This window comes from Portunus trituberculatus, chromosome 40, assembly GCF_017591435.1.
Source record: "Portunus trituberculatus isolate SZX2019 chromosome 40, ASM1759143v1, whole genome shotgun sequence".
Classification (NCBI taxonomy): Eukaryota; Metazoa; Arthropoda; class Malacostraca; order Decapoda; family Portunidae; genus Portunus; species Portunus trituberculatus.
In genome coordinates, this window is record NC_059294.1 from 12160104 (window position 1) to 12185103 (window position 25000).

Genomic DNA, 25000 nt, shown 5'->3' on the forward strand with positions numbered 1-25000 from the left:
GTGTGTGTGTGTGTGTGTGTGTATGTTTGGATTTATGACTTGTTTCCTGTTTGCATGTGTGTTTGTTTGTCAGTCTGTCTCCCTCGTCTCTCTCTCTCGCTCTCTCTCTCTCTCTCTCTCTCTCTCTCTCTCTCTCTCTCTCTCTCTCTCTCTCTCTCTCTCTCGTCATGGCTGCATTAAATATATTCCCTGAACTTATTTGCCGCATATATTTTTTTCTCCTGATTAATGCCCAGCCTGGAAGGAGCACCTCATGAGGAGAATTTCCCAGCAAATCCTGAGCCAAGAGGGTTTAATAATCTTGACCTCTTTGCAGGTGTGTGATAAGATCCAGGTTTTCGAGTTGGCTGGGCGCTGGGTGCCGCCCTAGACTACCTCCAGAACCACTGAACCCCGCTGAGTACGCCGGACGAAAGGAGTTACCGAGGGGAAAAAATAAGTGGATGAAAATAGACGTCGCGGCCACCAGTCTCTTCCCTTCCTCCACCACCCCACGTGCTGCCGAATAGAGGAGCCAGGGAGAGGCTTATTGTGATATTTTTAAGTAACTCATACGTCATTTGTGTCTCACCCGCCTCCTGCCTCACTCGTGCACTGGACATGCTAAGTACAGGTGCATCTACGACAGTCCTCCCCCTTAAGGCAATCAGAACCCAAACCATTAGTAGACCCTCTGACTTCAGCTGTACTGTTCTTAATCATCGTAAAGCCACTCGTCCCTATCAAGAGTAGTGGAGGTGGGCAGTGGAGGCGGGTGGAGTAGATGTAGCGTCAGTCTGTATTCTATCCCACTTACTGCCACTTATTCAGAGAAGACAGCACTGTGTTATCATGTTTGTGTTACCATTACCGTACATTGCCTGCCCATGACCACAAAAAGCTAGTAAACCCAGTGTTGGTGCATGCCACGGTGCCTCCCCCTTCATTGTGTCCATTCCTGTGTTGGTGCTTACATGTATGTTTCATCGCTGGCCTTCCTCTCAGTAGTGTCTCGCTGGCTGTGTCCCCCGCTCGTGTCCCTCTCCTCCCCCGCACTGACTCATTCATTATCTCGGCTCCTCGACGCCCACACAGCCTTGCGCACCCAACTATCGTGTCTTCACTTGTCAGGCGTCCTCGTCACCTGGCCTCATTATTAACAAATGGCAATTTCAAGTTGTGTTACCACGAATTTCCCGCCTTGAGCAAGAGGAATGGTCTCGAGATCGAAGTTACTTTGCCCCTGGTCTCTTTTAAGTGTAAAGGGAAAAAAAAATTTAGATTTCTGGGAAAAAAGCTGCAGGAAATGATTAAAAGCAAGGAGGAAGAGTCTGTACAAACCTGGTGTTATTCGTTACATCTTCTTTTGATAGCTTCTCCCTCACCCTTACCCAGAATATCTCAAGATTTTTGTGTCCATGTTTTCCAGAGGCAGCAAATAATAAATTGAAGCCAGACCCATTCAGCTTCCGCCGCTGGCCACAGTTAACAAGTTTGCAAGAGTGGCGCGCGGACCCAACACGCCACTGACTCGCAATTGCCTCAGCTGAAGGTCGCGCGACATCAACACTTTACTCTTTCTATCGGATTCTAGCATTACATTTTTTGCGTCAGTTTTCAATTTCACGTCCTGTGGATAATCACTGCTCTTGTTACGGCATCCTGCCCCGCCACCACGGTGAGGAATTGCACAACACGCTTAAAGGTGGTTCGATTGGTGGAGCGCGGTATTTCAGATCGTTCCGAAGCAACGAATCTGTGTCTCTATCAAGTCACACAGTTGACTGCTGAGGAAAAAATTAACATAATACATCCATGTAGTCATAGAGAGATGAATGAACAATGAACACAGCGATGGTGGAGAAACTAGAACACTGGAATTAATTAACTATGGAAGTAATGAGTAATACCACCTAATTTTGTAATGGTTTACAAGCTCTCATATATATATATATATATATATATATATATATATATATATATATATATATATATATATATATATATATATCATTGTTACTATTTCACGTTTCTAATTAGGCAGGGTAGTACATTTCATTATAGTCAACGTTCTAAGGTATAACTGGTATGCTGCTAGTTATTTTTCCTTATTTTCCTTATGTTCATTAAGTTTTCCGTTATTCACCATGATGACATTCCTATAGTCCCGTGGCGATCTGATAAACAGCTCTGGTATCTGGGTAGAGTCGTCACGTGCCGAGTAGAGGCACTGACACACGATTCAAGATGGTGTGGTGCGGATGATGCGGGTGCCAGCATGCCGCCGCACAGACCGCGGGAGGTTATGATGGAGCAATGCCTGTGACTACTCGTCGTGCTGCCTGGGATAAGAGATGATAAAAGACTAGGAGATAAAACAGGACTAGAAACTGACTTCCCTGTTTCATGTCGGTCTCTCTTTCTCTCTCTCTAAAATCACAGACATTGGATACTACGTGATATAAGTGAAAAGTGCTATTGCATCCTCGTAAATAAGATGAACATCTTAAAAGTAAGTCATTACAGTGTTATCTAAGCCTCCGCAGGAAACGACGTAGCGATTTGTCTCATTATTTTAGTGTGTGTGTGTGTGTGTGTGTGTGTGTGTGTGTGTGTGTGTGTGTGTGTGTGTGTGCTTTACTTTCAATGATTTTTTATTTCCATAGGATTTTATGGTAAGTCTTTACTGGTGAATTAATCCATGAATGTGTGAGTAAGTGAGCTGAGTGAGTGAGTGAGGGCAGGAAATTGTCTATATATTAGCTTTCTCAGCAGACGACCACTTCCTCACTAGAACGTAAGATTTTTAGTGCTGAACTGAGGAATATAGCATTTCTGTTCCTCGTAATAAGACAATTGACTCAATTGGCCTTACATGTTCGAAATATCACCCTCCAAGAATAACTGATAGATTGGTTTACCCATGTGACTCTTCCCTCCCGCCTCTCTCCACTGCCGCCCCGCTATGCCCTCGAGAGCTCGGAGAAACACTTAATTTTACAATTTTCTCAATATCAGGAGGCGCAATACTGACTGGTGACCTGATCCGTGGGCTCGTCCCACTGCCACTGGCATCCTCAGCCTCTTGTGGCTCTGGCAAGGGTAAGGCCAGGACTGCTCGATTACTCTTCTAATTTAGTTACCAGATTGGAAACTGCCGTGCCAGTCACTGCTTCTGATGTTGGAGTCCTTGTAATATTGGTGGGCATATTGCTGGAATATGGTGGCAGCTGCAAAGCACGGACTGAGAGACTAATAGCTTGTGTACAATAGTAATGTTGTTCTGTACTGCGTCCCTCATAGACCAGAGTAGCAAGGCGCCCCCACTCCTGACTGTTGCGCAACGGTAACAGATACATAACATGCGCGTCACGAACTAAAACAAACGATTACAGTTAATGGTTGAAAGCGTGTGATAGTGTTTCACAATAATTATAATGAGATGTCGCCCTGCCAAGGAAGGGAGGCAACCTCACCCCGTCACTGCCAGACCACTGCGGACCTCACGTGTGCGTGTGCGACGTTACGGAAGGTAGTCAGCGATCCTTCATGAGAACAGGTCCTCGGCCTTTCTCATGACCTATCATAAGGTACTTAATTTATTGATATTTCATCATGAGTGATAATTCGGTGACGTCCTAACATCGGCAATAACCTTCAGTGACGTCAGGGTATTGATAAAGATATTATTTTGTCTTGGTCACGTGTTGTATATGATCACTACCTCATGGATACCACATCTGCCATAGCGACCTAAGCTAAACTAAGTTGACCAGTTCCTGCCAAGACAAGCTTTCGGTCTATAATTTTATTTGTACTAAGCCTTTATACTCTTGTAAGGTGACTCAGATGGAAGTAAGACGAAAATAAAAATAATCAGTTTTGGAAAAGTAGTGTTTTCCCTTTCTTCCTCTGCCTCCCTTCACAGCGAGGGCACCGCCTTCCGCAGGAGTCACGCCGAGGCACTCAGAACAAGGCGTCGCGGCTCCAGGGTGTTCATCACTTCTAATAGGAGGAAGAAGACAGTAGCAGCAATAAATTTTGTGATAACAGTGGTAGTAGTTGCTGTGTAGAATAAGTACTGGTTGCTGATGTTGTTTTGGGTGGTGGTAGTGGTAATTTAGTGCAAGTTGCCATGGCGTACACGAGCACAAACCAACGCTTCATCCTGCAAGGTGAGCACATGCTACGTACCACCTGGTGTTGGCAGTACTGATGACTGTATATGTTGTCAGTTTGATTATAAAAGTGTACCGTGTATATTGAATAAAAGATATATAAATGTTAGTGTTCAGTAATTAGGGAGCTTCAAAACATAGGACAAAGTTATGGATGATAATGATAGCTGGGAAAAAAAAGGTAGACTGGTCAGTGGTCACTGACGACGCCACCCGTGTGTCTAACGGCTTCTGGCAGTTTCTCATTTTCCCATGCTCTTACATGATAACAACCATGACAAGTGTGCAATATATAATGAAATATTTAGATGATAAGAACATGTACCTATTCTTCCGCAAATAAAACTTGATTAATTTTTGTGACTTACAGCAGTTCGTCGTGGCATCCTGAGAACGCAAGAATGAATAACCTCAGATGACGTAAGGATGTAGACGCGTGTGATTGGCTCGTGCACTGGGGTACCGCAACTCTCTCCCCAGCTGCACACTTTCAGTCACCAGCCAGCAAGGGGGTAGAGGACAGGTATATATTTGTGTTTGTGTGTGTGACTCATATTGACCACAAAAGATCGAGTGACAATAATGGTTTTGAACGAAGGAAGCTTGTGAGACACATTAGCTTCCTTCTGCTGAACGTAGAAGCGGAGTCAGGAGTGATGAAGCGTAGTGATGGTTGCTTAGTGGACAGTTACCGCTTTTCCGCTGCCGCCGAAGTATGGTGAGTGAGGCTTGCATGAAACTTTTTTTACAGATCTTAAGAACTTTAATGTGAATCCTCTGCTGTAAACTGTGGCAACGTAGCCGCCACTCACACCCTCCCCTTTGCTCTCGCTCTAGTCCCAAATCAATTTTCCCAGAGTAAAGACACTGACACTTGGTTATGGCTGTGTAGCGTGAACTTGAGCACGTCTAGGTATGGCTCTGTCTGAACCTGCAATGGAGTCGATAGAGACCAGTCCTATGTTTATTCCTTTCTGTGGACAAAGGACTTTCACCTTCCCTTCCCTCGCAACTGCCTCTCATCGTCCCTTACTCTTGTCTCAACTTTATCCAAGCGGTCTGCCACACACACCTGCTCACCGCTTTAATTGTATTGTACTTTTTACTCACTACCTCCTCTCAACCCTTCCTTTACTCGTGTCCGCACCACCTCAGGATGATATTACTGTACCCACTTAGGCACTCCACACGCCGCGTACCCTCACCTCTCACCAAAGTTTCACGTCGCTCAAGGTTTGCTTTAAACTAATGTCATGTTCCGCGGATTAATACACTTTGTTGTGTGCGTCTGAATAATTGTATTAACATACTACTGATATAAGATGCATAATTGTCTGTGTATGAGAGAGAGAGAGAGAGAGAGAGAGAGAGAGAGAGAGAGAGAGAGAGAGAGGGTGATGGCCGGTTAGGGAAGGGATGGTGGGGGGAAAGGATCAAGAACTTCATATTTTTAGGGTTTCCCCATTTGCATCATGCCAGCTATACACATAAGTACTTCAACAACAGTCTACATGTACCGCCATCACAGCCACTCAGGGAAGGCGAGGCTCAGCAAGGGACACAATCAGCCTGTGGCAACGCGTGTGGGGGAGAGTGGTCGATTCGCCAGCCTCGCGTCATGAATACCGAAGCCTCGGAACGCAGTAATATGAGTATGACGTGGGTTTTAGCCGCCTCGTTGACCAGCCCTGTCTCCGCCATGAGTGTTTTCATGTGAGTTTTCTCGACCATTTATAGTTTGCGTGGGATTGTACCTTCCCTTCCCTGGACATAGAATAATTGCATCGCTTAGATTGGCAATTACTTAACCTTTTATTCACTGGCAAGTCCTTTAAGTAAAGCTACGTGGGGTCAGCTGCCAGATTCACAACCAGAACGCGGCGTGAGGGCGTTGGACTGGAGCGGAAATGTGTATCACTATATCGATACAATGATGGACTAACGATGATGCATTAAGATCGATTGGGAAAAACAGGGGAGAAATTCGTACCCAGACCTTTTGTAGTGTTCATAGCCTATCAGTAATTGGAATCATTAACTAAAATCGAGGGTTTGAAATAAGGTTTTCTGGTTTATTCCTAAGAAAATTGAGAAGAATTGTAAAGGGCGCCGCCCTCCGCCAGGCTGGCCGGCTTTTAGCCTCCACTGACTGTCCTTATTGATTTTACTGTCACCTCAGACAGGGTGTCCAAATCCTATGTGACTTGTGTGAAGCATTCTCTCACAATATTCCTGCTTCGTCAGGGTTGTCATGTTTTCCATTAACTGTCAATTGCTCAACGCTGACCGCTAGGGAAGAGCCCCATACCCCTTCCCCCTCCTCCTCTTCCTCCAGTCCCCATGCCGCCAGTCAGAACCAAAGAAGCTTCCCTGCAAGGCCGAGGCTCTCAAGTGCTTAAATTTCAATTTTCATGAGCAGCACTGCATGATTTTGTCGCATGACGTTTAAATATTTATGCTCATCCATTTGTATTGATTTCATAAAAAGTGTCAAACTGGCGATCTGCACTCGCCCACTGGATTGCAGTGAACGTCAATTAATTTCAGCTGATAAGCCAGACTAAATACCTGTATACACATGCCATATGAGAATGATAAACTAATAATTTTGATAAAATAACCTTAATAGATATTAATCCAATGTTCGCTGTAATGTGCAGCTGGCGCAACACAGCTCCATTGCATCGCGATCCCGCTGCCACTAGAGGAGCCGCGGTCTTCATGCACGTGGTGACCAGGGAAGATGCGTGGACGGAAAGGGGGAGAGGGAATTGAGTCACTTCATGAAGGAATGGCGTCCTTCAAGTGTGGTAATGCAGAGGCAGATGCATTTTTTCAAACATTCATGAGGGCGCCAGTTGCAAAGATTTCTTCAGGTTAATGTTACTAGTCAAAAGAAAATACTTTGAGATGCGTGCGAAGTGAATAACCTTGGGACTAATGTGACTGTGACATCAGCTTGTCCGTATGTGGGGATCAGCGGTGACACAGGATTCCTAATGGGAATGTTAGCGTAACCAGGTGAAGGGAGAGTAGCTAGTCGATATCGGTGTGAAGAGAGAGAGAGAGAGAGAGAGAGAGAGAGAGAGAGAGAGAGAGAGAGAGAGAGAGAGAGAGAGAGAGAGAGAGAGAGAGAGAGAGAGAGAGAGAGAGAGAGAGAGAGAAGGTTAAGAAGGATCTTATTAAGGAACGATTTTGTCCTCGTCTTCATTGAAAAATAGACTGTAGTAGCATAAATAATGACAGAAAAGCAGCAGAAACAAAAGTATTAGTCATTAACGTACAAATCTGATAACATTTCTTTCCATCGTTACCTCTGTGCCGCATGCCATCACATTCCCAATACTGTATTGTACTTCATAGTATATCGATGTTTTTGCCTCAGCAGCATTCAAGCGGATACACAACACTAAACTACAGGAAATCAGTGGTACTCAAACTCAAAGCTAACGGCCTCCAACTACTGAAGATACCAAACACACGCATCTCTGGTTTGGCTTCACAAGATACCTAGAAGAGGAGAACGAAACAAGCCACTTCCCAGCGCAAGTTAATGTGGCCACTAAACACCAATATCAGGCTCTCAATAATGCAGTGTACCATCAATAGCTAACTGATAAAGGAAGACCACAATGTACCCTATGGTTATTTCATTGCGTTCAGTGCTGCGCTAGATAAAGTAAGATACAGTGGTGGTAGTGAAGAGGATATTCGAGCTTGTTGGTCGTGGATATTAAGTGTTGTGGAGGTGCGATGGTGTGAAAAGAAAGTTGAATTGTCTTTCATATGGAGAGATGAGGAGTGGAATAGTGGAAGTGAGAGAAGTTAGATCGCACTGGATATGGATAAGCGAGAATTTGACAGTGAGAGGAAAAAGAAGAGAAATGACGAGCATTTTGGAGTCATGATATGAGTCGAGCAACATTTTTAAACCCATTTTGATTGTTTATCCTTTTCTTTGTTGATGTGAAGTCCTCTGAACACATTACTGCATTTGCTTTCGTGTTTTCTAAGAAGATTGTCGATAGATTAGGAGTTCGAGTTAGAATTTAGGAAAAGTGCAGGATCTGAACTATTATGCCCTTGTGCGTGGGACGAACGAACAAGTCAACAGTTTATCAGCGTCCATGCAATCATAGAACTGAAAAATGCAAATTGCATAATTGCTACACCTGAAAACGAAAAACGAAAAAAGAAATTTATTTTTTGTTATGCAATGGAAGTTTACATCGGTTTGTGGCATTAATTAACCTGCGTCCAAGCGCTCGATGTATCACATGAGACGTCTCAATAGTGTTTCAGTGTTTCATCGTCCGTTTTCGTTATACATTTTCTTTGTTTTGTCCATAATGGGAAAACTAATATGTTACCTGGACAGCCCTTTTATGGTCTTGTTTTAAGCACGTCACTCACGGTTTTCTTTTGATTGAATTGCCTACTATGGTTCCCCTTAAACTCAATAAAAAGAAACATCATGTGTACATATATATTTGAAAGACGCCTTAGGTAGCAACGTAATGGAACAGTGAAAAGAAACTTGTCTATAGTTTAATCTCAGCCACGGAAGTACTGCTAAGAGTGATTGATTCCTGTTAAATAAGTAGCATAGTAGTCAAGTGGCTTTGAACCTTCATCGCCATATACCTGTTCGCCTGACTGGTGTTATCCAGGGTTCTTTGCCTTCCCGTCGCCGCCCTTCCTTCCATCGCGCACCTCAATGACACATGCGAGTAATTAGAACAACTGTAGAAAACTCCATATATTTTTGTAGCGAAAACACCCTTATTCACTTTTTTCTTTTTTTTTTTTTTGCTGGTAATGGAATGCTCCCTCCAATCCCTCCCAAATCCTTTCCTTCCTCTTTCTTTTACCGCCATTCCTTCCCCTCCCTTCCTCCCTCTCTCCGCTCCTGCACTTGCTTTGTACTCGCTACCTTCTATCCCCTTCCCTTTATTCTCCTCCCTTCCTTACCTTTCATTTCCTTCCCGTGTATTTATTACCTTTTCTTTCTTTCTTTCCTCTACTTTTTTTTTCATTATAGAGGAAGTAAAGATATTGATATTCATCTGGCATAATATAAGTTGTTTTTTTCTATGATATCCTTGCTATTTCTTTCTCATATTTGCAAGACACCCTGAATAAATCCTGCTATCTAACATCTTCATTTAACATTACAGTGTAGTGAAAATTGCAAAGGTCGGTGTAAACATTCAATTAGATGGGAAAATTCCGGGTGTCGTGTGTGTGTGTGTGTGTGTGTGTGTGTGTGTGTGCTGCAACATCACCTCATCAGGAGCAAATACCAGGCAATAATAAGTCGATGTGCGAAGTCTTCCATGAACCTTTGCCTTGCTCCTCCCCCACCACCACCTCCCCTCCTCCTGCCCTTCCCCTGCAGTCCCATCCTCTTCAAGCTGCGATGAAGGGTAAGAAAAAACTGATGAGGTTAAGGCAGCGTCCACCTACCCCCGTGTGCCCGACTAATCTCCCAAACACGTTTCCTTCCCTTACCTTCATATAATCACAAAGATAAATGAGTTCCAGGCTTTCCTTTACTGTCTGGAGTGCTGTTACTTGCGGTGACTGTTGTGTTGTTGTTTGGTGTTGAAATGCATTCTTTTTCTTTTCGTTCTTACATACACACACACACACACTCTCTCTCTCTCTCTCTCTCTCTCTCTCTCTCTCTCTCTCTCTCTCTCTCTCTCTCTCTCTCTCTCTCTCTCTCTCTCTTTCTCTCTGCTTTACAATCCTCCTTTTCCTGTTTTTCCATATTTTTTTCTATTTTCATTTCCATTTTCTCTTTTCTTCTTTTCTTCTTCTTCATTTCTTCTTCTTCATTTCTTCTTTTCTTGTTTTTCTTTTTTTTTCTTCTTCTACTTCTTTTTCTTCTTCCTTTTCTTCTCTTTCCCCTCCCCCTTCCTCTTCCTCCACCTCTGTATTATTATTTCCAGAGCAAACGTTAATAAAATCCTTTCCCTTTGAATTTATCTATATACAATTTGGCTGAGCTAAAGAAAATGGAATGCGATGAAGTGAATTCCAGTAAATCTGATCGTATAATTAGAAATTTAATATTCAAAGCTGAATGTCACACCGTAATATTGGTTCTTAGCACAGGCGGAGGCGCTGGGACCGTGAAGCAAAAATGTGTTAATCAAATCCTAAATATCATATAAGGATTTCCCATTTCCTCCTTTATTTTTTTTATGTTGTTTTCCTTATGGTTTTATTGGCTCTTGTTATTTTTTTTCTAGTTATTGGTAGAGATATGTAAGAATTGTATGCCTATTTCTATTGAGCAGTGACTTACATATTTCATTTTGTATCTGCTTTTCTTTCTACTTCTTATTTTTTTCGTTTTCTATATTTTATTTTTTTTAATTGGGCATCCTTAACAATTTCCACCACTGCAATGCCTAACGAAATCATCACCCCACCACAAGTTTCTATATCCTCTAACAAACATATATATATTCCCCTGACACTTACGTACGTTTCATATCTCTGCCTAGTTTCCTTTCCACTCTTGCCTTGTATTGCCACCAAAAATAGCTACCATGCAACTACCAATACATCCTTCAGTGGCCCGTTCCCTGTGACACTGATCCACTCACCCACATAGATACAATTTCTTTCCACCTCAGCCCCTCCCTCCTTTCCTTGACTCGTTTTCCATGCCTGTCTCCAGATATCTTAGAACCTTCTCATTTACCCAATTTTATCCCACCTTTCCTCTGTCTCCCTCTTACACCCTTTCCACTGTTTCTCTCTTACACCCTTTCCCCTGTCTCTCCCAAACCCCCCTTTTCTCCCAGTATCCCTGTCCACCTCCACCTTAACCTCAAGCCTCCCCCAAGTCCCGTCCTCCCTAAACACGTGACGAGGATTCTGGACTCGATTTCCAATAGAGTGAGAGATGATCGATTCGTCTATAATTGCCCCCTTGCTACTTCCCCGCCTCCCTCCCCCTCCTAATAACCACTTGGCTCACTCCTCCTCCTCCTCCTCCTCCTCCTCCTCCTCCTCCTCCTCCTCCTCCTCCTCCTCCTCCTCCTCCTCCTCCTCCTCCTCCTCCTCCTCCTCCTCCTCTTCCTTCCTTAACTTCCTGCCAGATTCTTATTTTTCGTGTTCCCATTTTTCTTTTTCTACTTTACCTCGTGTGTGTGTGTGTGTGTGTGTGTGTGTGTGTGTGTGTGTGTGTGTGTGTGTGTGTGTGTGTGTGTGTGTGTGTTAGTGTACTGTGTGTCCATTAGTATACTGTCAACGCTTTGATTCTCTCTCTCTCTCTCTCTCTCTCTCTCTCTCTCTCTCTCTCTCTCTCTCTCTCTCTCTCTCTCTCTCTCTCTCTCTCTCTCTCTCTCTCTCTCTCTCTCTCTCTCTCTCTCTCTCTCTCATTTTTCTCCTCCTTGGTTCCCTATAGCTCGCTCTAACTTCTCAATATACAGTGGTAATGGAGTCTTCTCTTCGCCCATCACTGCTTAATGGTTAATGGTCGTTCGTGTCCATTCCCTCGTCAGGTTATTCGTCTTTCGTACCACAAGAGTGATTGCCACCTCTCCTTCTCCTTCCTCCACCTTTCCTCCACCTCCACATCCTTCAGTGTCCTTCTCTCGTTCCTTCCTTCTTTCCTTCCTTTCTTTCGTCTTTCTTTCCTTCATTTTTCATCTCCTTACGCTATATCTTTTCTTTTTCTTTTCTAATAAGAAGTTTTCATGTTTTATTTGCTTTGTTTTGTTTTATGTGTTTATGTTACGTGATGTAGTGTAGTCGCCATAGTCAGTCCTGCATGGAACTATGTGTATGTTGTTTGTCCTTTCTTTGTGTTACTTTGTGTCCGATTTATTTTTTTTTTCCTTCTGCCTATTTATTAATTTCTTTTATTCACTCCTCCATTCCAGTCTTTTTATCCCCTCGTGTGTGTGTGTGTGTGTGTGTGTGTGTGTGTGTGTGTGTGTATGTGTGTGTCTGTTTCTATGTGTAAGCGTGTTCGTACACCTACAGTTTAATTCAGAAGTTATTTGTTCGTCCGCCGTCCCCTAAAAAAAAAAAAAATGGTAGTGAGGCCTTAATTATTTTATTTATTTTATTTATTTTTTTTTTTTTGCGTGGTTTTTTTTTTCTATCAGTTTTTCTTTTTCCATTTTCGTTTTTATTCACAGTCTCACTGGATTCATCGGATTAAAGTTCGATAGTATTTTGTAGAAAGTTTGCGTAATGAACGTATGTTTGGTGGTTGTCTGGCTGTTTCCGGGACGTGTTCAGGCTTGGTTCTGGCGTCTTTATAATTTTCCCTCTACGTCATTATTAGTTAACATCATCGACAAGAATTGAAATGGCTTAGCTGTTGTCTGGCTGTGTCCGGGATGTGTTTAGGCATGGTTTCTGGCTTCTTTGTCTTCCCCACACGGTGTTATTAGCTACATTCATCGAGAGGAGTCAAAATAAAGAGTTAATGCAAGAGCCGTCAGCAACACATATTAGTAATAATGGTTGGCCTTCGTAGTATGTTTGTATTATATTGCTCTGCTTTATCTATTCATTTCTTTGTGTCTATGTCTTTATTTGGTTACGCATCCTTGTATTCTTTGTTGGTAAGACCCAGACAAGAATTTTTTTGTTTCTTTTCTATATTTCTGCTATAAACTGGCACGAATATATAGTTGCAAAGGCACATAAGGAGAAAATAATTAGGAAAAATATTAATGTAAACAATAAAACTACTTTTGACGAAAACGTTGTGGGAAAAAAAATCGGAAGAAATTGACATAAAATTCAACAAAGATGATTGAAAAAGAATGATGCAATGAAAGGTGCTGGAAAAGAAGAAGATGATGGGGAAACAATCTAATAAAAATAATAAAGGAAGAGGAAGATACTAATAAAAGAAATATACGTAGATGCTTGAAAAAAAAAAAAAAAGCGAGGAGGATGCATAGAAATAAAAGAATGCCGAGAAAAATTTCGCAAGAAAAAGAGGAAGATGTTAAGGAAAAAAGTGTAAAGGTAACATCACATCATCAGAGGAGGCCAGGAAGGAGAAAGGAGGGCGAGAGGACGCTGGAGGAAGATGAAGCAGCAGCAGGTCCGACGGAGATTAAAACTGGCTGTTGACAAAAGCTTCGGACTTCCGTTGCTTATGATGGAAATGTGGAGATGAAGGAAGCTAAAAAAGGAAAGACAGACACACACACACACACACACAGAGAGAGACAGAGACAGAGAGAGAGAGAGAGACAGACAGACAGACAATCAGACAGAAAGACGGACAGAAAGACGGGCAGACAGACAGACAGATAGACAGACAATAAACAAAAAGGGAATAGCAAAGGCACCGAGGCAGACAAGAAGAAAGGGAGAGTGAGGGATATATAAAACATGTATTGGAGTTTTATTTAATTCTATTTTTTTCTCCCTCTGGGTATTTTTTTAACTTGTTTTATTGTTCGAGGGGAATATATAGAGCTGTGTGCGTTTGTGTGCGTATGTGTGTATGTTTGAGAGAGAGAGAGAGAGAGAGAGAGAGAGAGAGAGAGAGAGAGAGAGTGTGTGTGTGTGTGTGTGTGTGTGTGTGTGTGTGTGTGTGTGTGTGTGTGTGTGTGTGTGTGTGTGTGTGCGCGTCTACGTACCTCCACTACTCAAAGTTAAAAGGAAAAATCTAAGCAAAATCCCGTCAAACGACCCCCTTCCGGTGCTCTCCCTCCACGTAAGCCTCGGCAAGCCAAGGCAAGGACCAAGACTACAGTTTGAAGTTCACTCCAAGAATCAGCAGCGCGTCTTACCGCCAAGAGAGTTCAGTACATTCTTTCACTTTATTTCTCAGCTGTCCGGGCGGGGAGGCGGCGGCAGGAAGTGAAATCGGTGATGTTGGGAGGAAGAAGAGAAGGAGGAAAAGGAGGAAGAGGAGGAGGTCTTTCAGTGGCTGAGTCTGTTATTGTGGCACGAGTTGGGCTCATCCCTCCAGATTGCAATGGAGCTGCCGCGGCCTGGTCGGTATTCCTGCTCCTCGTCGCCCTCACTCTGTCCTATCCCCTGAAGGCAGGAATGGATTGTTCCGTTTTTTAAGGTCTTTGTTCGTCATTCTCCCAGTCCTCCCAGTCTGCCTCGCTCCACCACCGTCTGGACCACCCGCCTCCTCGTCTCACCTGCGTCATATAAAAGGAAACGCACAAAATGGACAGTCGCTGATGAAGACTTCCCGCCCTCCACGTGTCCCTCAGGTGTGTTTTTGTGTTCCTGCCTTCACTTTATATTCGTGGCTTGCGTCAGATTATAATTAGTGCAACTTTTTATTTATTATTTTTTTGAGGTATTATCATTGGAACATTTTAGCTGAATAATGAAAACTGCCGGATTCGTCGTTCCTGCTGCGGCAACACACGTACACCAGCCTGCCAACCTGCCTACCTACCCAACTACCAACCAGCCTGTCTGCCTGCCTACATTCAGTATATTATTAATTTCTGGTACAGAGTTTTAATTTTCGCATCAGAACAGGAAGCGTGTGGCGTTAACATTATTTCAATTAGTGAGCGGGGCAAAGCAAGGTGGAGTATTAGTTTACCTTGCTCGGGATTTGTTTTTGTATGCACGTTCTCGTCTACTCTGTGGCCGCTGGGGGTCAGTAAACTCGTGACCGGTAACGTAAGTGAAGTTTAACCCCTTTAGTATTGGTACAGCTTTTTACCTTAAGATTTGTGAATAAGACCAATTTATTGACATTAGAAAGGGGCTATGAAGGTCAGAAGATTAATGGCCAGAGCCTTGACAAATGGGATCCCCCACATAAGTTTCTGAAACTGTATAAAATCACCAGATAGTAAAGCAGAATGAATATGGAAATGCGTCATTGTACTGAAACGATTAAGTACAAGTATTTTCAACGATCATATTATATACAAGCAGATAATTCATCACTTACTGCAATATATCTCTTCTATTTCCTGCATCGCCCCGGGAAGGTATCAATATAAACGCTAATGGAAATATATACGTTAATTAACAAGCTCGAGGCATGATTATTATTGTGTCCTTTTTTTTCTTGTTATTATTATTTTATTCCAGTCCTCGCATTAAAGCTAATATGTGGGGAACAGAAGAGCCGCCAGGTACGCCAGCTCAGCACTATTCCAGACACTCACTGAAATAGAAACCACTAATGATACCAACGTTATTTTGAAGAGAACAGCCAGCCGCGGAACATGACACGCGCACTTAATAGAGTAGAATAAGAGTGTCAGTAACAGAGCAGTTAGACTTAGTACCGGTACACCATTATGCCTGAAAATTGGACAAAGCGATCAAGTTGTGTCTCATCCTTCACTAACAGAACGCAGAATTTGAAAATGTAAAGTGTGTTTTTGTGACTCCCAGAAGAGTGGAACCATGCTTGCTTTGGGGTCCGAGGGATCTCCAAGCGCACGGGTTCGAATCCTGTCCACGGTCCGAGTGTAGGTTGGGTTTCCTCACTCAGGGCAACGGTCTCCTAGCGGATGGGCTCTGAGATAGGAGAACCCCGAAAAGTATCCCCTTTAGCCCATTAATCTCCTTGAAAAGCCCACATGGTATAAATAAGAAAAAAAAAGAGCAATTTTCATCAGTCACCCATTATTCACACCTCATGATTTCCTGTTCTACTTGTTCACACCTTTGCCTCTATGGTATGTTATTTGTAGCCTTGTGGACAAAAATACCTTTAAAAACTAGTATTGCTCCCTCAATGACCTCCCTCCACGAGCCACTATTGTCTTCCTTATACGTCTAGATACGAGTATTTGAAAGCTTCCTAAGACGTGTCAAGAGTTGCTGTAGTAATCTTGAAATTTCATGGAGGCAAACTTCTTTTCATAAATTACCTATTATATATGGAGGTATAAATCTAAGTATGGACTGAATGCTTGTTTGTAGTAGAAAATTAACATTGCTTGGGAAATGAGTGTACTAAGAATATGTACTCTCTCTCTCTCTCTCTCTCTCTCTCTCTCTCTCTCTCTCTCTCTCTCTCTCTCTCTCTCTCTCTCTCTCTCTCTCTCTCTCTCTCTCTCTCTCTCTCTCTCTCTCTCTCTCTCTCTCTCTCTCTCTCTCTCTCTCTCTCTCTCTCTCTCTCTCTCTCTCTCTAATAATTGTTCCTTGAATCGAGAGCCAGTGTCCAAATCCTTCCCTGTTCCACTAATCGCTAGACCTTCCCAACATATTGTGCTGAATCCCAGTCTGTGGCATTCCATATTTCATAAGACTGGTTGGTAAGCTCTCTTCTTTCGGCCCTGCTTTCACCTTTCATTCTCTCTCTCTCTCTCTCTCTCTCTCTCTCTCTCTCTCTCTCTCTCTCTCTCTCTCTCTCTCTCTCTCTCTCTCTGTTTTTCTGTAGGTTTTCATCTATTTACTAATTGAAGCACAAAATTTAAGTTAATCCAGGAAAAATGTTGAAATATTCCATGATTTGTTTTGAAAGTACTTGAGTTTTAGTTGTCTCTTTTTTTTTTTGTTCTTTTACATTTTTTCTACCTTAGTATAGCTATATTTGAAAAGAAGGCAAGGTGAAATAGGTTCTCGCATAGAGTAGGTAGTCGATCAGTGAAATTGATGCGGTAATCACGTTTTCTGCGAGGAGTCAACAGAGAGCTTTGAAATAATGGGAAATGTATGGATACGGTTGATAGACTGCCATGGGTTTTGTGTCGGAGGTTGCACGTGTAGGCTTGGCTTCCTTCACCTCCCCAATGCGCCTAATGTTCCTATAAGTACGCTTTTATATCAATCTGAACCGCCTCTGCTCTCCATCACACCTGCTTCTCAGTAAAGGTGGTACGTTTAGGCTTATTGACTTCTTCACCTCCCTGTACGCCTAATGTTCCTATAAGTACGTTTTTATCCGCCTCTGCTCTCCATCACACCTGCTTCTCAGTAAATACACGAGAATAAAAGAAAATACCTCAGGTCTTTTATTTCACAGGAAGAATAAGAAATCGATGTATCTGTTTTTAGTTAGCATTGATCTCTCTCTCTCTCTCTCTTCTACTTTTATTTGGGAAGCCGAGTCACAGGAAATAGACGCCTTTCATGCAATGTTTAATGCCTTTTGTCTCTTTTCCTCCAATACCATATGACCTAGATTCTCCACAGCTTTAATCAAATAATCAATTAATCACTCACTGTTTTGTTCTCTCTCTCTCTCTCTCTCTCTCTCTCTCTCTCTCTCTCTCTCTCTCTCTCTCTCTCTCTCTCTTGCCTTTCAGGTCGATCTTTACTCCGCGTTGGTGAAAAGTTCATTTTATTCTTTCTATTCTTTTTTTTTTTTTTTAAGCCTCGAAAAAGTAAGGAAAGGAAACAAGTCTTCTGCTCCAATGCATTTTTTCTTTTGTTCTTTTGATGTTTTCATTCAACTCTTTTTTTTTTCTTTCTTTTGGACGGGTTTAATTTTTTTTTACTTTTTTGTGTGTAAGAAAGAGAAGAAAGGGAAGAAAAGTAAACGTTATTTGTTTTTTTTCAGTTTTCTTTCATTTTTTTTTCTTTTCTTTTCGTTCTGGTGCTTCGTTTCCTTTGATTTTGTTGGCCTGCTCAGATGCGGAGGTATCGATGCATGTAAGCGCGCCCGCACACACACACACACACACACACACACACACACACACACACACACACACACACACACACACACACACACACACTCTCTCTCTCTCTCTCTCTCTCTCTCTCTCTCTCTCTCTCTCTCTCTCTCTCTCTCTCTCTCTCTCTCTCTCTCTCTCTCTCTCTCTCTCTCTCTCTCTCTCTCTCTCTCTCTCTCTCTCTCTCACCATCTGTAAAGCTCTTGATCCCCGAGGCGGCGGCAACGTATTTTCTCAGTCTTGATAATATTTCTCAAATATTAAATTTAAATTGTTTTCCTACGTGGAGTGAGTGATGAGAGACGGAAGGAGGGATGGGAGAGAATGGGAGAGGAAGAGGCAGGGGGGAGTGATGGAGGGAGGGGATGGTGGCAGGCAGATTGGATATTGATTTATTTTTGACACACCAAGCGTTTACTTCCGAGGAAATAGTTTGACTTGACACTTCACTTTATTGGTGATTTGGTTTGACTGACGTGGCCCGCTGCTGTGGTGGTGGGATGGTGGTGGTGGTGGTGGTGGTGGTGGAGGTGGTGGTATGGTGGTATGGTGGTGGTGGTGGTGGTATGGATGAAAAAAAAGTGGGAGAGGTATTCACTTATCTACTTCACATTCTTCTTTAAAGGTACCTATCATTTTTTTTTTTTTTATTACCAAACTTTGATTCTTGGTCTTGTCTCGGTTTATATTTCATCTCCAGTTTCCTCCATTTTTCCGTTTTTAATTATAAGTTTCTTTATGTTTGCTTAGTTGAGACTCCATTTTTTTTCCTTTTGCATTTCATTCTTCTTGTATCAATGGCCAGTATTTTCTTTTTTTTACTTTTCATCTCGTTTTATTATTTCTTTCCGGAGAGAGCAAGAGAAAATACATAAAGCCAATTTAATCTTTTCTACTCTACCTAACTATTCAAATGACTAATAAAAACACAAACATAAAATAAGTTATCACGCAGAAAAGAAAAGAAAAAAAACTGCCACAAAAAAAATCTAATGGTACTAAGTCCTTTCCACGTTACATAAATAAAACTACTTACAAAAGCAAGCATATAAAAAGTTTGCAAGTCATCATGGGAAGGACTGTCTACAGGAAAAATATATAATAACATCATCTAAAGTCATTTTTTCCTCATGATATTATAGCAGTTTGAAAAGACTAGTACAGAAAGCTTTATACAACCTTGAACAACATCATGAGAAAAGTTGCCTAGGTGGGGAAAAGGAGTAATGTTGTAGAGTCCCTTCATTTGGCCTTTTCTTGGTTACATAATTACGTTTTAGCAGCAGGTCATCATGGGAAACATTGCGGAGACGTGAAAGGTTTAATGGTGCAAAGTTTTTCATTATCAAGGGACTGTGTGAGATGAGGACTGCTGGTACGGTACAAGGCGGTGTGTTTGTCTCCAGAGAGAGAGAGGAGGAAGAGAAGGAGGAGGAGGAGGAGGAGGAGGAGGAGGAGGAGGAGGAGTTATCTCTTGTGTCCTTCGGGAAGAGTTTTAAAAGTCTCCTTCGGTTGTATTATTTTAATTTGAACAGAGGTGAGGCTAAAAATCTCCTTCCCTCCATCTCTCTCTCTCTCTCTCTCTCTCTCTCTCTCTCTCTCTCTCTCTCTCTCTCTCTCTCTCTCTCTCTCTCTCTCTCTCTCTCTCTCTCTCTCTCTCTCTCTCTCTCTCTCTCTCTCTCTCTCTCTCTCTCTCTCTCTCTCTCTCTCTCGAGGTGCGGATTATAACTTTATTTTTTTTCCAGGTGGTGGCTGAAAGTGGCTTGATTTTGTTCAATAACGTCTTCCTTCCTCTCATTATCTATTTATTTATATTCTCTCCTTTTACTTTCGGTTCATTTTTTTTCCAACATTTTTCATCACACACACGCGCCGAGGAATTATTGCAGCTCACCAAATGCAAAGGCTGGCTGACGAGGATATATTTAGACACTTGTGACGCGCCATTTGCATACGTAATTGCATCTGATTTCATTTTATTAATAAGTATGATGCAGCTACCTCCTCCTCTTCCTCCTCTTCCTCCTCTTCCTCCCTTGACAACGCCTTCGCATTCTCTCATCCCCTTCTTCCAATTTCATTTCATCTTCCTCTTCTTGTCATCATATTTATTGTGTTTCTGGTCCTTCTTCTTCTTCCTACTCCTACTCCTTCGTGTTTCTCTTCATTCTTCTCTTAGTCTTTCATCATTTTCTTCCTACTCTTCCTTCTCGTCTTACTTTGCTTCTCCTCCTCATTATCCATCCTGTTCTTCTTCCTTGTTCATCTATCCTCTCGTCCTTTTCCTACTCATTCGACTCCTTTTCACCATCCTCTCCTTGTTTCTCCTTATCTACCTATGTCCTTTATTTCTCTTTTCCATCCTTTGTTGTGATTTGCTCCTTTTATTCTTTTCGTCGACGTATCCTCTTTAAATCTCTCTCTTTTTAACCTTTTCCTTCCTTCTTCTTTCTCTTCCTCTTCTTTCTTCTCACCCTTCTAACCCTTATCCACGAGATCCGCCTCTGCAGAAGTAACTGATGAAGGAGCAAAGTTTGTGAGGATGGCGTCTGGCAGCATCCACGCCGGTCCCTCGTGGTGCTAAAGACTAAGGGCGAGGCTGCGGTGTCATCTCCCATCATCTCTCACCAAAATTTTTTCAGAAGGGACTATGCATTTTTTCAGCTGATTATCCTTCCTTTTCATAATTTTCTTTCCCTGGCTTTGTGATTCATTTTTCTTTTCTTTTTTTTCTCTCTTTCTCTCTCTCTCTCTCTCTCTCTCTCTCTCTCTCTCTCTCTCTCTCTCTCTCTCTCTCTCTCTCTCTCTCTCGTTGTCTCTTCGTCATCCGTCTTTCCTTACGATCTTCTTTCCTTTCTTATTTTTTCTTTCTTTTTTTTCCGATCAAATTAATGGCTCTAGTTTAGAGTAGGATGTGCGGTTGATGGTGTTCCTGCTGATCGATTTGCTGTTACGTCTCCGCCTCGCCTCGTTTTCTTTAATATCTTGCTTTTACCTCCTCACTCCTTCACTTTTTTGCTTTTATTTGGCGTGGCGTGGATTTTTGTCTATTGGTAGATTTGTTTCCATGTGTAGTTCTGTTATGATTCCCGTCTTGCCTTATTTCTTTCTTCTTCTTCTTTTTTGTCTCGTTTTAAATTTCTCAATCCTTCGCTTATTTGTTTTTATTTGGCTGTTACGCGGAGTGGATTTTATTTTAGCTATTTTTCTTTCATGGGGTGTTAGCGAGAGGTGCCGCCGCTCCTCACAAACCCGCAAATCCTGAGCGTCCCGGCAGTTGGAGGTCCCTTGTAATTTGATTTAATTGGCTCGTTAGATGCAGGTTTCGCGTGTCCTGGCCGCGGCAAGCCACAACTGCACTCGAAGCTTCTGCATTTCTTTTGTGACTATGAGTAGTGTTAACGCTGGTATCGGTGGTGGTGGTGGTGTTGGTGGTGGTGGTGGTAATAGTGACAGTAGTAGTAGTAGTAGTAGTAGTAGTAGTAGTAGTAGTAGTAGTAGTAGTAGTAGTAGTAGTAGTAGTAGTAGTAGTAGTAGTAGTAGTAGTAGTAGTAGTAATAGTAATAGTAGTAGTAGTAGTAATAGTTCTTGTTATTTTTTGGAATCCTTTAGATTAGGTTATTGTAGCTTACTTGAGGTTTGTTTGGTTTGGGTAGTAGTAGTAGTAGTAGTAGTAGTAGTAGTAGTAGTAGTAGCAGTAGTAGTAGTAGTAGTAGTAGTAGTAGTAGTAGTAGTAGCAGCAGTAGTAGTAGTAGCAACAGCAGCAGCAGCAGGAGTATAAAGCGCCAGTAGTCAGAAATAAACAATAGTAGTAGCAGTATTAGTAGCAGAAGTAGCTATACAGTAGTAACATTTTACGTCTGTCTGAGTGTCTACCCGTGCTGACACCTCTCAAGTAAGCAACCAATGGAAGTCTGAGCGTGTGAGAGTGGTGATGGAGGCTTTCCGGGCTGGGTCACAATATCCCGCGCGTCCCAGAAAGCCATGAGGGGATTTACTTGGCAATATCGGCGTCGGGAAGTCCTGAGTGCCAATAATGACAAAGAAAGTGGCCCTCGTTTTGGGTGCCTCGCTTCTCACTCCCTCATTTCCGGCTCTCCACTTTCCTATTAAGCCGAGTCGGTATATCCACATAAGATTTGTACAACTGGTTTTGGTTTTGGTGCTTCCTTGAAAGATTCGTATAGATGTGGTTGAGGAGATGTTTATCCTAAATTTTTCACGACAGATGGACAGTGAGCTGGCTTTCACGCTGCTAATCATAAACAATAACAAAACCATCGTCATGTACGAGTATGTTAAGTGTACACAAACAAAAGAATCACACATGCGTCCATTATACATCTCCTCCTCGTGTTCCTCATACAAAAAATCAACATATCAGATTTTTACTTCTCTCTCTCTCTCTCTCTCTCTCTCTCTCTCTCTCTCTCTCTCTCTCTCTCTCTCTCTCTCTCTCTCTCTCTCTCTCTCTCTCTCTCTCTCTCTCACACACACACACACACACACACTTTCTCTCGCTCCTTTCGATCCTTCACCGTCACCAGTGTAGCCTCCCAGCAGCGCGAGGCAGACGACCACAATCTTGCCACATAGGAGATTAAGATTCTAAGGCACCCACGAGGAGACCCGAGAGACACTTCCTACCCTGCCTCTTCGTACTCACCAGCTCCTCCCGCTTCCCCTGATCCGGAAATGAAGTAGTTTATACCTGACACCCGAGAATGGAGGAAGGGAGCGAAAGAGAGATGGAAGAAAGAAATGCACGGGGAATATACAGCCACGTGGCGAGGAGAGTAAAGGACGGAGAGGTTTAAGTGCAGAATTACGATGCCAGATGAAAAAAATTGTATATTACAGAAATTTGGTGCAATGGATTTGAGTGTTTATAGAAGGAATGCAGAGTAAGATACAGCCGTTTAGTGATGAGTGACAGGAGTAGAGAGAGAGAGAGAGAGAGAGAGAGAGAGAGAGAGAGCATAATACTACAAAGTTTGAAAATTTTATGGGAGAATAATAAAAAAAATGCCTTTATTTATTTTATCTATTTGTATATTTTGAACTCTGAGCAAATCTGTTCTTATCTCTTTATTTTTTATTTATTTATTTATTTATTCCTTTATTTTCTAGTGGTCGTTAATGAAAAGAAACTCCTGACAAGCTGACATTCCCTCTCATTCTTTTCTTTCAACTCACCATCTCTCTCCCAGTTTACTGACAAATCTCTCTCCCTCTCTTTCCTCCATTCTTTTTTCCTTCATTCCTCCCTTCCTTCCTTGCTTCTTATCATTTGTCGTCCTTAATTCGCCTCACTGATCTCGACTCCTTCCTCCCCTCCTTTCCTTCATCCCTCCCTTCCTTCTGTTTTTATCTTTCTATCTTCTTTCACCTTCTTTTCTATCTCCTCGTACCTGTGATGTTGCTTCTTATCCTCCTCACGCCACACTTCCCCTCCACCTGCTCCTCCTTTTCCTTCTCCTCTTCCCCCTCCTCCTCCTCCTCCTCCTCCTCCTCCTCCTCCTCCTCCTCCTCCTCCTCGAAGACACCCCCCAGGCCTTTTCTTTCCTTCTTCTCATCCTGGCGTCCCTAACCACTTGCGTATCTCTATAAATTTTTCCTTCTTTACTTTATGAATTATATATTATTTTAATCTTTCTTTTATCAGTAAACAATAATTCTTATCACTAAATCAATATATGGAATCTTTTATAAGTGTCTATAAGAAAAAAAGTGGATAAAAGAGTATATTTTGCCATTTCTGCCCTGTGTAATGTTTAACCCCATCAGTACTGTGACACATTTTTACCTTGAGATTTATGTACGATTAGACCATTCTATTGACATTAGGAAGGATATATGGAGGTCAGAAGATCAATGGCCACAGTCTTCACTATTTTAATTCCCTACATGAGTTTCTAAAACCGTCTAAAATCACCAAATAGGAACAAGAATGAATATGGAAACGCGTCACGGTACTCAAAGGATCAAAGGTGGCTGCATCACAAGTTATATATGGCAACGTTCTATTTTCATAAAGTTTCGACAGTAGTCTTCGCCTCAGGTACTCTTCCTTTGAGGTGCTCGTTGAGGAAGACGGATGTCGAAACACTAGAAAAATAAAGTAATACATCCTGCGTTTCATCACTACCACAATCCCATTCACTAGCACATCCACTTTTTCATGTCATCCCGTTATCTAAGCCATTATTGTCCATATCACTTGTTTACGAAGCGTCCACATCCTCTCGGCACAGCGTCTACATCCTCTTGGCGATACAAAACACACATCTGCAGGCAAGGATATGTATCACCCTCATTTTTCGGACCCAAACCCACGCTCGCTCGGTAATCATCTGAGGGTCGTATCTTGGCGCGGAGTGACTCAGGAGCAGCATCACAAAGGTTGTAAATTCCCCGCACAACTTTCCTTTTACGCCCAGCCTGATCACCTCCCGTCTTCACCGCCACCAATAGGAAGTTCAAAGGGAACAGATAAAGAGGACAAATAGGGAGAAGATGGTATTTTCCTAATCTTTTATTGAGAGACACCACAGCACTCGACAAGGTGTTAGAATCGGTTTATGGACAGAATTTTTGGTTTGATAGAATTTGTAGATATATAAAACAGAAGAGGAAAGAAAAATATAACGTTTATTTCTTATGATAAAGACCGACTGAAATGTGTAATCTGATGGTCATTTTTTAGCTTGATGAATTAATGAGCCATGAAGAGATAAATAATGAAGAAAATCAACGTTCTTCTGTGGCTGCTTGAATAACAGAGAACACCCGACACTTCAATATAGAGTTAATTCAGTTACCAGAAGGAAAATACGAGGCAGAGCCTTAAACAGGGAAAAGCAAAGAAGAATATTGTTCATGTTTTTTTTTTTTTTTGTTAGCTCCACTTCCCCTAACGTTTCATCTCTTCCATATCTAGCAAGCTTTATTGGAAAGTACTGCGATGTTCAAGAGTACTGGCATTAACTTTGTGATATCTTTAACTCGAATTATGTACCACCAATAAACAAAACACTAATGAGAACCAAACTGGTAATCTTTGTGACCCTTATCAATTGTCCTAATGAAAGAACTGTCTCAGAATACGATCCAAACGATCTAGGATATTAAGATAATTATGCAAAATGTGATCTGAGCGTTTCATAATAAGAAAAAAAAATCAGAATACGAACAAAGGTTTCAAGACACAAACAAAGGGTGTCACAAAACAAACAGAAG

General features: G+C 42.1%; 1 protein-coding gene and 1 long non-coding RNA gene across 2 annotated transcripts in view; one reads left to right on the forward strand and one right to left on the reverse strand.

Annotated features, from left to right (window-relative positions):
• LOC123515963 (two pore potassium channel protein sup-9-like) overlaps nt 1-25000 on the reverse strand; it is a 502009-nt gene that overhangs the window by 307337 nt on the left and 169672 nt on the right. The gene's annotated exons all lie outside the window — the stretch shown is intronic.
• The window catches only part of LOC123515965, a 192357-nt gene continuing 172024 nt past the window's right edge, over nt 4668-25000 (forward strand). Inside the window, exon 1 of the long non-coding RNA XR_006678031.1 lies at nt 4668-4875. This is a non-coding gene — a long non-coding RNA (uncharacterized LOC123515965). The remainder of the gene's footprint in view (nt 4876-25000) is intronic.